Source organism: Lissotriton vulgaris, chromosome 5 (assembly GCF_964263255.1).
Source record: "Lissotriton vulgaris chromosome 5, aLisVul1.2, whole genome shotgun sequence".
In the NCBI taxonomy this organism is placed as follows: Eukaryota; Metazoa; Chordata; class Amphibia; order Caudata; family Salamandridae; genus Lissotriton; species Lissotriton vulgaris.
In genome coordinates this window covers 1307270799-1307276064 of record NC_141693.1, presented here as the reverse complement: position 1 = coordinate 1307276064, position 5266 = coordinate 1307270799, and the positions used below count along the sequence as shown (strand labels likewise).

The window sequence follows — 5266 nt, the reverse complement described above, 5'->3', positions numbered from 1 at the left end:
TCCATCGCCTTCCCCTGACTCTCCCTCTCTCTCCCTCCCCTGACTCTCCCTCTCTCTCCCTCCCCTGACACTCCCTCTCTCTCCCTCCCCTGACTCTCCCTCTCTCTCCCTCCCCTGACACTCCCTCTCTCTCCCTCCCCTGACACTCCCTCTCTCTCCCTCTCTCTCCCTCCCGTCTCTCCCTCTCTCTCCCTCCCCTGACACTCCCTCTCTCTCCCTCCCCAGTCTCTCCCTCCCTCGTCCTCCCCTTTGCACACTGTTAAAAGTAGGTTGTGAAGGATGCAGCTTCGCCCGTCATGGGCCCTCACGGTAGGAGTCTTCTTGGATCCCTGCTTGGGTTGGTGGTCGGCTCCAGCGTATGCTACTGGCTGTACAAACGCCTTTTACGCAGTGAGCCGTCTAAACCGGGGTCTTACACAGGGGACGGTGCGGGGTCGACACAGGACAGAGATGAGGCGGATTCCAAGAGCCTGACTTGGGCCCCTGAGGCAACAGGCGGTCTCCTGCGCAGGGTGTCCGGAATGACTTTGGTGGCCAAAGTGAGGGAGAACCCTACAGATGTTCTCATAAATCCATCAAGCAATTTGGATGCTCAACCTCTACAAAGAGTTATTGAACTGCTTGAAGCCACAGAAGAATCGTCAGTTGGAAAACAAGCCTTGATTACTCCTAGTAACAGTGCTGCATTTTCAGTTAATCAAGATCTTATTCGTAATTTAGGGGCTCTTCCAGTAATTGGAAACATGCTTTCAGATCCTGTTCCTGAAGTCCAGGCACAGGCTTTAAATGCGCTTAATAACTTGAGTATGAACTTGAGCAATCAGGAACAGGTAAAGATTTATATTGAACCTATTTGTGCAACTGTTGAAGTTGCTCCACTGAACTCTGACCTGCAGTTAGCTGCACTTAGGCTGTTAACTAACATGTCTGTTACAAACGAGTACCAAGACATGATCGTAAAATCCTTACCTTGCTTTCTTCGTCTGTGGTCTCATGGAAATGAAAAGACGCAGATTCATGTTTTGAAGGTGCTTGTGAATTTGTCTGCAAACCCATCGCTCACAACAGATCTTCTGAGTACTCAAGTACCTTCCTCGTTGGCATCCTTCTTCCACACATGCACAAATAATGACATCCTCCTACGGGGGCTCCCCTTTGTGGTAAATCTGAATGAAAATATGGACAGTGGAGCTGCTCACCGTCAGTACCACGAAGGCTCGCTCTTCTCTTTGTTGTTCGGAGATTCAAGGCAAAGCTTCTTGGTATCCTTGTTACAGCACCGGGATGAGGAAGTGAAAAAGCAAATAGCAAGAATCATGACTAAACAGCAAACATAAAGTCCTTCCTTCCGAAGAGGGAAGCACAATAAATTGACGTCCCTGAGGTCTGAATTGAAGTCATTTCATTGCTTCGATGTGGCACAGTACTACTGCTTTACCTGCCGAGGTTGCTCCTTCCGTGCTTGTTGCTTGGATCATACCTGTGCAAAACTCCCTTGCCACTTTTGAACCTGCACCGCTATACAGAGCGTCATAACATGCCACCTGATCCAGAGTTTCTGCCAAGCACTCGAGTGGTATTGACTGCAACAGACACAGCATCTGAAAGATCACACGGGCTAAAGGCAGAAGTAATAAATCGGTTTTGGTTCGAAACTTGACTTGAGTGAGAATCCGCTAACATATTGAACAAGACTTTGCATTCTAGACCGTTTGTTCCTCATCTACAGAGCAGTCACTGCATCTTTAGAAAAGCTCCCAATGGAACGCGGTCCTCCTTTAAAAGTCTGAAATCTTGCATGCTCCTGCTTGCGCACTGCTTTTAGTAGGCGGTATCTTTGCGTAAGCCTGCCATTCCGGACGTATGAATGGACACTACAAAGAAGACACTGGAAGAGGCATGTGACATAGCAGAACATATTTTCCCCGCCGAAAATATTGAAAGTTTTTAGCAAATTATTTTTGGATAAAATTAAAGAGGACAGCCCTGCCATCAGCCAGGGGCAAGCCAGCTTTTGTATGTGGCCACCAGAAACCTGCGTGCCAGGTCAAAGCCCTGAAGGAAATATATGTGTCACATACAGGCGTGCAACATTCATTGAGTTTAAAATCGCCCCCACCCCCTTGTCAGCCCGTGATGAGACAGCTTGCCTAGCGCGCGCACAGCCGCGCCGGAGCATTTCACAGGTCTTTAAGGGCCATTAACTTTTTAATGAGGCTTTGTTCAGTTTCACCTCTTCCGAGGCCCCTGCAGCTCCACTCTATGGCTGGAATCTCTCGGCCCCCAGAGAGCAGAGCCTCTCCGAGTCCCGGCTGCTGCAGCCGGTGGTATTTACTGACACTCGAGAATTTTTTTTTCTTTAACTGGTACATGTCTGTAAGGTCCGCGGGCCGCCAAGGAAGGCTTGCCGGGCCGCGGGCGGCCCGCGGGCCGTACTATGAGTACCCCTGGTGTAGAATGTGGTTACTTTGCACTGGAATATTCATGTTAGTATGGTTGATTCTTGCTATTATCATTCCTTTTAGACCTGATTTTGATAAAGATAAATTGAAAGCAAATGAGAGTTTGAAAGATAAGAATGATGATTTGAAAAATGAAAAATTACATGTATATGTGCCTGAAATTCATCAAGATAAGTCACTTTACTTTTCTAAAAATACTTTTTTGAGATTATTATCTGAATATGTAAGAACAAAGGATGCCAGTGAGTGTTATGTCTATGTGAAATTACCAGCATCTGTTTCCGAGGGTGTGACTTACCATCATTTACCATTAACATATGGAGTAACCTGTAGTGTAATAACAAGTTTATTTCATAGAACGGGAAAATTAGAATATTATTATTCTGATTCTGATGATGTATTTGCAAAATTGAAAATTGTTGCTGAACTAAATCCAATTAAGCCTGCAAACATTTTTGGAGAATATTTCTTAGAAACACAAGAATTAACACATGATTATGCCTTTAAACATAATTTGACTTGTAAAATGAGAAATGAAGAGAAAGTTTTTCTGAATATGGTTGAGGAAAGAAGACAGCAATAAAAGCGACGGGAAAAAGTGAATCAGACTAAATCTACAAAGTGGGCATTTTCATATGATAATATTGAGGGACATAATGTAAATGTGGCTATAAATATAGATACACCATTATTAGGGAAATTATGTATTTGAAGAGATAACAATGTGTATGACAATTATTTTGTGGGTGCAAGTCAATGTGAAGATACTTATATTATCAAAGGGGGATGGGGATTTAAAGGTGGAAATGACCCTGTTTTTCCGGGAATATATTTTTTGTGTGGGAACAAGGCTTATTACAACTTACCAGATCACTGGTACGGATCATGTTGTGTTGGCTTGGTCTTTCCTAAAATCTTTTATGTAGATAGAGGTACTAATGGAATTCATGAAATAGGTAAACCATTAAGTCGGAGGAGGAGAGAAAGTGTAATTGAAATAATAGAGGATGTTTTTGGAACACTAATACCAGCAGTAGGCATATCATTTAATGCAAACCGAATTAGAAAATTGTCAACAATAGTAGACCGATTGTCAACAGACACACCAGGAGGATTTTTAATGGTTAACACGAAAATGTTTGCTATGAGAAGTATGGTACTGCAAAATCGACTTGCTCTAGATATAATTTTGGCAAAAGAAGGAGGAGTTTGTGGAATTTTAAAGGTGCAACACTGTTGTACCTACAATCCTGATAAAACTCAGAACATCGAGAGATATATTACAAATATTACACAATTACATAAAGAAATAGAACCACTGGAAGCTGAAGGTGTTCTTGAGAAACTTGGTAGAAGTTTATCAGCAGTTAAAAATTGGTTTCATGAAATAAGTAGATCTATTATAGGGAAAATACTAATATCAGTGACTGTAATAATAATAGTGATCTTAATTTTGAGATTAAGTTATCAATGTAAAAAGAGAAGAAATGTCAAAAGATCTTTGAAGAAGGAGATTGAAGAAAATCAAGACAGGGAAAGGGAAAAAGGTGCTACTGAGATGGAACAGTTTAAAGAGAAATGTTATCAAAGATAGAAAGAAATTGGAAGAAACAGAAATGTAACACGTACTAATTAAAAGAATTCGAAACACGTTGAGATAAAATGTTCTAAATTTCGGGTGATATTTGGTGATAAAATCACCAAAGGGGGAAGTTGATGGAGCAAGGTGGAAACAAACATTTTTGTATACCCCTTGTGAAGATAACTTTCCATAACAGTAATATGTACTAAACATGTGGTTTTGAAATTAACCAACATAGAATAGAATGCACACACACAAATACACGTGGGATATTAATTTGCATGTAATTGCCAAGCATAATTTACTAATTTGTCATGTATCATGGCATAAAAGGTACGCATTTGTCGTAATCTAATTGGAAATTTCATGAATGTGCCTTTTGTCTGTTTATTTGTGGCATAAATCATGAAGATTGGTAAGTAAATTCACGCATATGTGTTGCTTAAAGCTAGGTAAATCCTAACTGGGATATTATTAGAAGGGGGAGGTAAACAGAAGGGCTTTATTTAATACATTTACGTTTAATTGTGTGTGTTTCTATAATAGTCCTTAAATTGATGCCTATGTGACCAAAAGAAAATGGAAGCTGACTGTGACTCCGAGGTGGTGGTCTCAGAACGCATGGGCCGACTGGAAGCGTGAGCTGCCTATGCCTGTGCAGTATGGGTCAAGGACAGCGTGGTCTGCTGCATGGAGCAAATGCCAAATTTTATGAAAGTCAGCAGATGAGCCGTGGGAATGGGGCATTAATTAACAATTTAAAGGACACTTTGAAGGAAGTAGAACATGAACAATGGTACCACTATTTTTTTTCAATTATAATGATGACTTAACATAAATTGAACAGTAAGGCGATGAGGTGATGCTCATCTACCTCTAAATTGACCAATCACGGACACTCTAGGATATAAATAGCTTGCTTTTCGACTGAAATCTTTGCACCCCGAGATGCTGTCGGTCAGCGCAATTTTCCTATGCCGTAGGGACTTTGAAATTTTCTAAAATTAAATTTTAAATGGGTGCGAAGTCCTATGAGAGGGGAACATCGAGAGAGATAGAGAGGTGTTTCTTTGGGAACTATTCTGTTCTATCCTGATTTCTGCGTCTCTATATCTTGGTAATATGTTTTGAATTATTTTCCTAAATTGTCATGCTAAAAAATGAATGTTTTAAATTTAATTATTCCTTCGGGATTATTAATGCATAACTGTTTTTTTTTCTT

The 5266-nt window shown here is 41.1% G+C and overlaps 1 pseudogene; it reads left to right on the top strand.

Moving 5' to 3' along the window:
- Positions 1-284: 284 nt before the first annotated feature.
- On the top strand, positions 285-1337 carry LOC147712515 (armadillo repeat-containing protein 10 pseudogene; annotated as a pseudogene).
- Positions 1338-5266: the final 3929 nt, after the last annotated feature.